The sequence below is a fragment of the Rattus rattus genome, chromosome 1 (assembly GCF_011064425.1).
Source record: "Rattus rattus isolate New Zealand chromosome 1, Rrattus_CSIRO_v1, whole genome shotgun sequence".
Taxonomy (NCBI): domain Eukaryota; kingdom Metazoa; phylum Chordata; class Mammalia; order Rodentia; family Muridae; genus Rattus; species Rattus rattus.
In genome coordinates this window covers 95447605-95460206 of record NC_046154.1, presented here as the reverse complement: position 1 = coordinate 95460206, position 12602 = coordinate 95447605, and positions in this window count along the sequence as shown.

Here is a 12602-nt window from a genome sequence, read left to right as displayed (position 1 = left end):
GTATCAGTAATGCCCTTAGGAAACTCTCAATGGCCTTACTTCCTTACTAAGGTCCCACTTCCTAAAGATCACCACAATAACACCTCTGTCTGATCACCAAACCTTAGCATATGGATCTTCAGAGGAACACCTAAAATTAATCTTGTCTCTAAATTTTGAACCTGTCTTATGCTGCTCTCCATAGTCTAACACATTTCTTCTGGTAACCATCTCCTCTTTTAGAAGGCTTTTTGTTAGTCCACACATTACAGTAAAACCCATTCTGCTTATGTCCTTTTCTTCTTGTACCCACTGCTACAACATCTCTCACATTGATTAGCCATTCGACATCTTTAATGTCTTTGTTTTTCAGACAGACAAGAGATTGGACCACGTCTTCAACATGCATTTCTTTCTTTATCCTTGGCAGCTAATATACTTTCTAAATTGTTAAATGCTCAAGAGTGTGTTTATTTATTTGTCTAATTTTTCAGTCTGTTGGATGCCAAGGACATGAGTGTTGAATAAATGGAGAAGACACAGAGAGATTTTATAGATGTCATCCCTCGTGCTTTAGAATGTTCAGGCTAGCTTTGGAATTCAGAAGAAAGGAGAGAAAGAGTGCGTGTTGTATGCTATTGGTTCTTTGCCATGAGTTTCAGGATGAATCTTTTAGTTACCAATTGCTATTTTATAAATGAAAACACTTTAGGTCAAGGTCATGCTTTGAGTTAACAGAAGAATTGACATTCCAATGTAGACCTCTCAGATGCGCGCCAAAGCTCTTTCCGCTCCCAAGGCCAAGCTGCCTCCTTACTCTGAAGGCAACAGCAACAGCACCTCATCTTCTTGTCCAAGGCACTTCACAGCCAGCACCTCCTTGGTGCTGGCATGGCAGTTGTCTCACGGGGGATGAGTTGAGCCCTCTGCTTTGTGACAGAGCCAGCTGCAGAAAGCACAGCCAACAGCTTCCAATCAAAGGAAATCCTGCAAAAACAGCTTCAGCGATCTCCTGGGGACTCTCCCCTTCACAGACCCTGGCAATAAATAACACACAAAAGCCATCTGCCCATTGCCAAGGTGGACTTCAAAAGGGGTGGGGCAACAGTATTAGAACCTTCCATTTGGCATGTGCACTGTCAGCCCATTCCAGAAATTAGTTCACAGGGAGTAGATGAAGGGAATGCCCACTTCCCCGGCAGCTGACTCGTGGGAACTCTGAGCTTGAATTAGCAGGAGGAAAAAGCAGCATGCTAGTCTTCAAAGACCATTTTCCCAGCTAAGCCTTGGACGGCTGCTTTGACATGTGTTCAGAGCTACTCCCAAACAAGCACAAACACAGCAGACTCCACTGATCAGGGCTGCAGGACGGAAGGATGGAATCTAAAGCATGAGCTCTGAGAACAGAAAGTCCCAGCACAGGCTCCACGCAAGCTCCTCTAAGCTCCAGGCCTGCATCCTGTAGCCAAGGATGGGTGGCCCCGGAGCAGGAAACTCTTGGCAGCCTGCACTGCGTGCTTTGCCTGCTGACAAGAGCACACCCTGGCCTTGGTTATTGCCCTTATAAAACAGCTCGAGGAGAATGCAAGCCAAACGTTTTCAATGTGCTTGGAAGAAGAATGTTAACTATGATTGCGCAGTCGAACAGTACAGTACTGCAACAACACTCAGCGTTGCTCGGGGGAGGGGCCAGAAGATGTGGCTCAGGCTTCCCGTGGCTTCCCTGCCCTGCTCCTTCCTGCCCTCAACAGCAGAGCTTCCCCCACCGCTGCCCTGGCAAGGCCCTCCCAGAAGAGTCCAAGCTTTGGGGATTTTATGGCTGTAATTAAGAGTCAGAATCCTTTCCAGCTAGAAGCTAATAATCTCATTTGCATTAATTTGATTTTTTTATTTTTAAAATGTTTCTTTATTCTAATTAATTCACAAATAAAAAAAAATAATGGGGATAGTTTTAGGAAGCCACTCAAACATTTGCCTATATCCAAACTTTAGACATCCAAGTGAACCAACGTGAGAGTAGCTATGCTCAAGATATGGAGGGTTTTTGTTTTTGTGTTTTTTTTTTTTTTTGTGAAGGGGGCAGGTTACATTTCACTATTAACTACACATTCTGTTCATATTTACAACTTTTCTTCACGATTTGACAATGAGGTCGGTTGTGATAAAAGAGAAGCAGAAAGTGAAGGCTGTAGAGATCGTCGTGAAGGATGACATTAACGTTCACCCTGTAGAAGGAACCTGGTATGGTGCATGCCAAGTATCCCCACAGTCACGGTCGTGCTTCGTGGAGTCTTTCCTCATATCTTAATAAATCACCAAATTGGGAAATTGTCACTCACGAGCTGAAGAACATACCACCCGGGCTACATGCTCCTCACTCAGGAGTCAGGGCGTGTTTATTGTACTAAAATCCCACTCAGATATCACACACACACACACACACACACACACACACACAAAACACACACACCATCAGTTTTAGTTCTGGGCTATTTATTTATTCATTTATTTTTAATTGAATATATTTTTAATTTACATATCAAATGTTATTCCCTTTCTCAGTTTCCTGTCCATAATCCTCCTATTCCCCCTAACCCCTCCCCCTCCGCCATAAGGGTGTTCCCCCTATCCAACCCCCTTCACCACCACCACCACCACCCCCTGACATTCCCCTGCACTGGGGGTCCAACCTTGGCAGAACCAAGGACTTCTCCTTCCATGGGTGCTCAACAAGGCCATCTTCTGCTACATATGCAGTTGGAGCCCAGGGTCAGTCCATGTATAGTTTTTCGGTAGTGGTTTAGTCCCTGGGAGCTCTGGTTGATTGGCATTGTTGTTTTAATGGGGTTGCAAGCTCCTTCAGCTCTTTCAATCTTTTCTCTAATTCCTCCAATGGGGGTCCTGTTCTCAGTTCAGTGGTTTGCTGCTAGCGTTCACCTCTGTATTTGACATGGTTCTGGGTTATTGATGTGTATTTTTTTCTAATAATTTTAATGAGATTTAAAGAGAGTAATAAAAACATGTATTTGTCCCTCAGAATAAAAAATAAAACACCATGATGAATTATCAGAAGGATTTCAACCTAAGGAAAAGGACAGGTAACGTTACTGTTTCTTGTTTCTCTGAAACTTTGGACCATAAAATAAAATAAATTAAAAACTAAGAGAACAATAGAAAACTATTACTTTTTGATGACTACTTAGATAAGTAAAGAGTAACAGTTGTCAGCACTATTAGGAATCTGGCTGAAGAAATGACCCAACTACTGCTTTTTCTGAGGACTGGGGTTCACTTCCCAGAACTCACAGCGTGTAGCTACTTAAATGAAACTGAACTGTAGGGGATTCAAGGAGAAGTTCAGAAAATCCAGAGAAATTTTAAGTTCCTGGTTGAGATGACCAGACAAAGATGCCGATCTTCCTAAAATAACATGTAAGTATAAAGGAAACAAAATAGAACTACTCTTTTACATTATGGAAATTGTTTCTCCTGAGAATAATGGAGTGGGCAAATAGCCAAGCCAATGTTTAAAACAATGGGAATGTGGAGGAATTTGCCAAAAAAAATTCTATTTCACATTGTGATCACTGATGACATTGTTAGAAAACTGGGTGCTTACACTAGTAGAACCAAACAGAACTTCTAAAGTTAGCCATAAACACCATAGAACTTCACAATAATACTGAAAATAGAAAATTCACTATGGAGTCTGGAGAGACATCTTGGCGGCTCAGAGTGCTGGGTGTTCTACAGAGGACCTGAGTTTAGTTCCCAGAGCCCACATCAGGTGGCTCACAAACACCAGCCCTGGGGAACCCAGTGCCACTTCTGATGGTCATGGGCACTGCACATCTGTGCACAAACCCACACTTTTACATACACACACACACACACACACACACACACACAATTAAAAACTAGTATTTTTTAAGCTCAAAGTGGAAAAGGTTCAAAACTGATCAAATGATCTTGGCAAACAAGTCTAAAATTATCAGAGAGATAAAAATTTCTTTGATCTTCATCTCAGGTATTGACAAATTCAAATTCCATATACTTTATAGACTCATGTGACACCAAACATAATTATTATTGAAAAACTCACATTGCAGTCAATATCTCAATTACCTTGAAAATAGAGCGTAACTTCTAAATATAAAATAAGTGGGAAATGAAAGATAATGGCTCATTAATCACAAAACCTAGATTATTTTAAAAATACAACATGTGGGCTAGTTGTCTGTTCAATTTGACACAAGGTAGAGTCATATGGGAAGAAGGAATCTCAACTGAGAAAGTATCACCCATAGGCTTGGCATATTTTCTTGCTTGACGATTGATACGGGAGGGTCCAGCCCATTGTGGGTAGTATCACCCCTAGGCTGCAGATGTGGTTTGGATTGCTATAAGGAAGCAGTGTGAGCAAGCGATGGGAATCAAGCCTATAGAAGCACCATCTATGGCCTCTGATTTTTTTTATTCCTGCCTCCAGGTTTCTGCCTCAGACAGGGTATGATAGTTCATATATGTGAAACGCATTTGCATCACTTGCATAATTCATAAAAACTCATTAACAGCAACTGAGCTCAACATTAAGATAACAATGCATCAGCCCATTTTAACCAACTGCTAATGTTCACAGTAGGATTGGTTATTGGTGTACATAAAGCACAAATAATGAGAGTCATCGTAGTGATTTTCACAATGCCATATATCTTGTAGGCATACATGCATGTGTGTATGTATGCGAAAACCAAATATATATGTCTGGAAGTGGCCCAAAGAAGTGAGTTCCAGTTCTGAAATTAAGTGTTTGCCTCGTTGAAAATGTGGTAACTCTTTAGTTTCCTAGAAACCTGCCTCATTAGGTGGATTCCACATAGTTCATGGAGTCAAACAATTTGTGAATTCTTTCTGGAAGGGAATTTGGAAAAATGACTGGAAAGTCTTCCAAACTGCTCCTGCCAATAGTATATCTTGGTATTGACCATAAGGTGATGCTAACAAACCCATATAGATTTTACAGTAAAATACAATTACATACCACGATTAGCATATTGAAATAAAAAATTGAATATAAAGTTGGGTAGCTATAGTTATGGTGGTCAAATACTGCCCCTCCCACCAGGACATCCAAGTTCTCTGACCTATGAATGAGTACACAGCACTGTGTGATAGTCAGAACTTAGCAGCTATGGTAAAATTATAGATCAATACCACGCAGCTGGGGAAATCATCATATATTATCAGAGTGGGCAAAATGTAACCACACAGGTCCTTATAAAATGTAGGGAAAGGGTCACAGTCGAAGCAGCTGATATAGCAGCAGAATTGGAGAAGTGACAGGCACTTAGAGGATGGTTGTGTGGGAGCACAAGCCAAAGGATGTGTGGCAGTTGGACAAGTCACACAGATCGAGCACTGGGTATGGTCGTGCATACCAGCAATCCTAGCAATTAGGATGATGATGTGGAAGGACTGCAAGTTCGAAGTCAGCCTGGACTACATAGCAAGATCCAGGCCAGCCTGAATGACAGCAAAATCCAACTTCATCAAAGAAAAATGAAGTAAAAATGAAGAATGTATCAGAGAGGGGGAAGGAAAGGAGTCAGGAAGCCTTGAGGAGGTTGCAGCCCACTGATATGGACTCGGCACTCCCGATCCCCAGAACTGCCAGATAACTAATTCGCACTGTTTTGTGCAAATGAATACAATATGCTCCAAACACCCTTAAAATCACATTTTTAAAAATAATATTGGGGTGTCATTTTCATGGTAAATATTACTTGAAATCATGCTTATAAACTCTGGCACAGATGTTAAACTGCAGGTTTTAACCATCACCTAGAGCGGGCAGATAATGAAATCCCCAAATGCGGTACAAGAGAGATACAAATTTCTGGGGATAAAAAGTGGTTATAAGCGCTTGCGTGCATGTGTGTGTGCATGTGCGAGCACACGCATGAATGTATGGTACAACTAAAATCATTGCATATCTGCTGAGGAGAGTTTGAACGGAATGACACAAAACCCTGGCATATGCCTAATGGAAATACTGAGCTCGACAGCAGGAGCGTCTAGGCTATTCCTGCAGTATGCACCCGCGGAGTAGATGCTTGTGGGAGTCAGAAAGCACATCTCTAGGACAGAAGGATGCTTCTCGCAAAGAAAGTACCAAGAAGGAGCGAGGGAGAACCAGTGTAGGGCTTGACCCCTGTCCAGAAAGCCTCCTGGAAGGTAGTCGATCTCTACCAGAGAGGAGCCAAGGGGTAGCACTAGGTGACAAAGATGAACAAAGGGCTGAGCCCAGTAAATCCACCAAGGCAGGCGGCCCTCAGAGCATTTTCCTAGGAGGGAAGTGTCTTGAAGACTCACAAAAGCCAATGGGAAAGAATACTAATTGGGCGAATCTCTCTGGTCCTGAGTAGAAGCCTGCAGGGTCTGTGTCTGGCTCCTCCCCCAATTCTAACCATGGAGGATTCAGAAATGGAAAGTCAGAAAGAAGACTAAACACAGGATGGAAGACAGCCATATCCGTCTGCCTTCTTCAGGCTTTCCATGGCAACCCGCCTAACCAAGGAAGTGGAAAAGGCCATCTGAGATCAAAATCACAGTTCCCATTACGATAAGGGACCGGGAAGGGTAAGTTCTGAATTGAGACCGAATTTGTTGGGGAAAGGGCCTCCCTCTGAGCTCATATCACTTTAGGGGATATTCTGAGAGTCAGGAGTCTGTCCAGTGTTTCACTAAAAGACAGAGAAGAGCTGTATCCCTAATGTACTTTAAAAACACAGAGCGAGAGAGGGGGCGCATTTGCTTTGTGATTGCGTTCTAGTTGCTCTTGGCTAAGATGATAGTGAATTAGGCTTTTTGTCTAAGCAGGAAAACGAAAAGAAGTAGTGGGGGAGGGAGAGGGGAAAAAGGAGACTGGGTGGGATGGGGGAGGAGCAGGAGAAGGGAAAGGAGGAAAGGAGAGGAAGGCTGAGAGCAAAATAGATAAAAAATGGAAGTGAATCATCAAAACTTGAGTTCTGTTATTTGTAGCTGTACAGCAGCTTTTATTTACTATTATGATCTCTCCGAATACTCTTATGTAACTTACTTTTAAGTCCGACAGCTAAATTTGACATACTTTTACCCCCTTTGTGAAAAAAAAAAAACCAGTGATTGTCTTATGAGAAAGCACGTGGATTTATTAAAGAAAAATTTAAAAGAACATGTGAAAGAGATAAAAATGGCGAAGGGATTTTTCGGTTCAGAGTAACCTTTCTACCTGTAGTTGTTGACTCCTTAGATGACATCCTGTATCCCTAGAGAAAGGATTCACAGTGGGCAGGAAGGAGTTAAACAGTAAACTGCTAGGGGCAAAGAAACAAATAGTAGAGGTGGATTCTTTAACCTCAGTTCATAAAGGCGGAGTGGTACTTGTTAATGAGACTCAGAGAACATCCAAAGAGATTCGAGTGATGAAGACAATGGAGAACAAGTCTTCTCAGCCAGTCAGAGTGTCGGAGGAGCCATTTCCATTAACCTTCTGCAGCCACAGTCATCCCTCTAAAGCATCGATGTCAGGCAACATGGGCAGTCATTAACTGCCTCCTGAAGGGATAGTGAGATACATTAGGCTTCTCAAAGGCAGAGTCAGTCTTACTGTGGACTTTTCATTTTCTTCCCAAGTCCCCTCCTGCTCCCCAGCCCCCTACACAAGCTTGTGGGCACTTCATTGGTGTGGTTTGGCACCAGATGTCTCTTCATCTCTGCCTTCTTGATTCCATTTCAGACTCCTGGGTGAATCGCCATGCCTGATTCGGTTGATTTCAAAGCCAACTTTAGACGATGTGAGTAATTGAAATCCTGAAACCCAAACTCTCGATGAAACACTTCTGAGTCCTGTACCGAGAGAAAACTTGAACACTGAATTGGACAAGAGAGGGCGAACCATAGCCAAATGAAAGGGCTAGCATCTTAGATACTGCAGTCAGTTAAACATAGCAAGCTGAAAGGCAGCAACGTTTATCTTGTATCTAGGCCAGGGAGAAAATAAACAGGCAAACACAAGCTCTCTGACTCAATGTGTGATTCAGCTCAGGTTGGTGGGGGTCAGCTCAGGTTGGTGGGGGTCAGCACAGTCAGTGAGAAAATCCCAACCAGGTGATGGACCAAATGCCTTCTAAGGCTGTGGAAGAAACGAACATTTGAAGGCTCCATAGTGTCTTTAAATACAAGTAAATTAAAGGTCTTTGGGAAGACCCAGAATAGTTTGTGTAGGGTCCTGTGGTTTCCTAGTGCCTGTACCCTTTAATTCTGCAAAAAGCATGTGCTGAAAACTTAGCAGAGATTCTTTCCTATTAGGCATCTGGCTCTTGTGGGATCTGAGAGCTCCTTCCACACAACCAGCACATCCACAAGAAGAATACACACATGCTTATCCATACAAATACGCCCGCCCAGAGACCGGCAGGTTTACTCCAGCCGTGCATCGGAACACCGGCGCGTGCGTCCATGCTGGCATTAGACACATTTGCCACACATTTCACATTGCATGAAACTCAGCAGGGAAGAATGGGAATGTAACACTAAGTACAAAAGCCAAGAACTTTATAAAGGGGCTAAAAATGTGATTTGAGGAAAAACCTGATTAGAGTCTTAAGTGTTTCCCCATGCATTGGTTCAATTAATTTTTGAAATAATGAGCACAGTGGCCTTTGTCAAAACTACAAAAATCCAAACATGTGCACTGTAAGGCTATCTTTCTAGAAACACAACTAATATATGTGCGTTAGAATAGGTTCAGAGGGATAAGAAGGGCTTTCCGTATCCATTAACATCTAGATTATCTATTAAGTAGTCACCTCTTTCTGGCCCCTCTAACAAAAGTATACAAGTCATGAAGGAAGTTCATTATCTCCAGTGGCTAGGAAAGAGCCAAGTAGAAAATCTTAACATAGCTTTCAACCATTTTCTTTGGGGCAGTCAGTGTCTGATGCACGGTCAGGACATTGGAAGGCATTTGCTCAATATCCCAAGTGGCTGTTTCTGTGGACACTGTGGTTCAGAGGCAGGCTTTGCTCCTGGAGGTCCCGTCCATGTGCCTGCCCTCTCCCTACTCCAAGGTTTGCATCTGTGGGAAAGAGAGAGAGATTGCTGTATCCCTCCCTAGCTGCCAAAAGAGGAAACAGAAGTGAGTCATTCTGGAAATGAGAGGTTTCACAGGCATGCTGGAACAAGTCTGAAAACTCAGAGAGTGCATTGTCCTTGCAACGACTGCATGTAACCCCTGTACAGAACAATTCCCAAGCCAGCTTACAAAGCGCATCCATTGCAGACCTAGACTTAACTCTAAAGACAGTAAAATTTTATAAATCTAGGACCAACATTTAGCTTTCTCCTCTTCATCAATGAATATAAGCTTCTCTTTGTCTGAGTTTACAAAACTTCAGAGCAACCCTGCACAGGAGGGACCTTCTGTTTTTGGATGATGTTGTTACCCTGTGAAGCACACAGGTGGTGGGAGGATTCTGCCTGGGCTTTGGGTTCCAGGGATTTCCCCCACCCCACACTCTCAAAGAGGCCAATGCACTGCACGCGCACACACACACACACACACACACACACACACACACACACACACACACACACACCCGTGTCTTTCCCATGCACTTACCTGGAATATTATCAAACACTACTGACTCACTGCTCAGCCAGGCCACATATGCTGCCTATCACCATGAGATCTTTATTTCAGATGCTCAACTGTCGTGGGCTTTCAACACAGCCAACAAAGCCACAGCTTGACTGCAATCTACCATATCTATGTTAGGTCATATTTTCATTCCTGAGATCTAGCCTTGTAGCTACACATTTTGGCTAAACATCTTTGACTGGCATGTTCTTCAGGCACTGTAATGTCAGCATGTTAAAGAACTGAAGCTCTATGCCTCCATTCCCTACCTTAATTTTTATAGTCTACCAAGCAAGATTCAGCTGACAATGAGACAAGCAGCCTTTTCCTCTCCTCTCTCTTGTTCTTTCTTTTTGTCATTGAAGGCCATATGGTCTTTGTCACAACTAGCCAACCCTACTATTAAGAGGTAAAAGAAGAAATAGACAATGTCAATGAAGGTGTGTGGCTGCGTTCCAATAAAACTTTATTTACAAAACACACAGATTAGATTCATCCTGTGGGCTGTGAACCAACTATTCCTACTCTAGCTGAAACTCCTGAGTCATTGCAGACTCATACCATAGTCATCACACCCTCGAATTATTCTCTAAGTTTTAGAAGCTTTTACTTCTTATATACATCTCAAGAATCTTTCTTTCTATTCTGCCATCCTTCCCTTTAGCTCAATGCTATCAACTTTTGTTATTACTTTTGAATTTATTGAGCAAATACAACTGTACTCAGAGAGCCAAAAGTAAGCATACCACATAGCTGTGTCCTGTGGTCTCCTTTGCTTTTCTCTTCCATTAACCCAGCACATTCTTGTAGGTACAGCTTATAAAGTGCATGTACTGTACTGCTGAGGCATCGGTGAGGAAAAGGAAATGCATAATCCTTCTCCACACAGCTTCTGTAGCAGAAAAGACATAGTATTTTAAAACCTATAAACATCGCAGTTCCCAAAAGTGAGTTGGTTTTGTCTACTGACAAAGAAGAACTCCTATGTTGAAGGGGTCTACGACACCCAACTCTTCTCTGAGATATTACTGGCAGATCTTAGTTGCTGAAGCAGCCAGGGTCATTTTCTTATAGTAGTGTAGTCACTGGTTGGTGCCCATGCTCACATAAGTAGCTCGCCCTAACCCAATGCCCATTTTTCTCTAGGGAGTCCAAATTAAACTCAGTGGATAGACAAAAAAGACGTGAAAGTAAAAGGGGAGCATGGTGCAAAGGAGAAGGGAGTCAAGCAGGAACAGAACATAATTAGAAAGGGCGATGGTGGTGAATATTATCCACATACATTATATACACTGTGAGATCATCAAAGAACGAAGTATGCAGCTTTCAAGGTTACTCCAAAAATTTAAAACGAATTAACAAAATATGCCAAAGTGAAATTACATAATTCACATATAGTATATTTGAATGTAAGAAAGTTGTTTTAATAATATGTGCTAAGACAAAATCATCTTACCTATAAGAAATAACATACTTGCTGTAATAGCTTCTGAGACATGTATTTAGGGATTTGAGCAATTTTTACTTTACCTTTTGAAATTTCTGAGCATTCTAAATATTGATAACTTTGTATTAGGAAAAAGGTTAAGTAATTTAAACTTGTACATAAAAGATCAGGATACCATACTAATTCTGAAATGTATTCCTATTATGTCAATTGTGATTGCCATAAAAAGGAAGAGAGGAAAAGAGCCTCCTTTTTTAATTAAAGGGACCAGAGTGTACATTTGTAGCTAAGTGCACAGGATGCTTTGACACATAAAATCATATCGTGTTAGGAAGAAACTGGGTCTTTTGAGTTTAAAGAAGTTAAAACCTTTCACTAAAATATAAAATTAAAGGAAATATAATTTAAAAGACATTTGTGTCCTTTTATTTGCCAGATAATACATAATATACTTGTAAATATTCTGTATCACCATAAGCATGATACAAACAGACTGTACATAGCATATGTAAATACATGTGTATATATACAAATATGTATATATAGCTAGAATATGTTCTGGTACATTCAATACTTATTATTATACTTATTATTCTATTCTGTATTCTTTCTTTGTTATACAGGCAAAACATTGCCTTTATGTCAAGTACCCAAGAATAAAAGTTGTGGAAGAGACTTAGTTCAAGGATGGCTCTCCCAGATAAAGCTGAGAGCAGCCTTCCTGGGCGGATGTGAGACACAGACATGAGAGGCTAGCTACATGGCCTCCTGGCATGATTCCATCATGAGTCTATCAGCACTGACAGGAGTTGGCTTTGCCTTCCTCCCAAGGCCTGATTCTCTAAGAGTCTATGATGAATTTATAGAAACAGCTATGACAGAAGTGACAGTGGGGTGAAAGTGTGCCTCATTCTTTTATTTAAACAGCAGTGGATCACACTCTGTTGCCAACAGAGAGGAAGGATTTGAAAACACTGTGAACTGCAAACTGCTTGCCCTGGGATGTAGGACTGAGCACTTGACCCCCATCATGACATTTTACAGCAGCACAAAAGCCCCTCTAAGGTTGGCCTATATTTCCCAGAATCCACTACGTCACCAGTGAAGTAGGTTAGTCAACTGAATGGGCTCTGGAGCCACCCTGAATTCAGATCCTTCCTCCAAAATCTACTTGCTTTGAGTAAGTCATGACAAGTGATGAATTATATTCTTCAGTTTATACTGGGTCTTCCCAGTGGGAGACTCATCTACCTTCTTCATGTCAGAATGGCCAGAAATTTGCTTTGGGCAGTGAATTTCAGAGGAAGTAGTCAGCATACTTTTTAATTTGTTTATCAAACTTCCATTTGTTTTACTTAAAATAGTTATGTATCTACCAAGTCAAAGCAAGTCCAGAAATAAGGGCAGTCTTTTCAATGTGGGTTCCAGAAAAAAGAACCAATACAAATTCAATGCAATTCTCATCAAAATTCTAATTCATTTTTTACAGACTTTGAA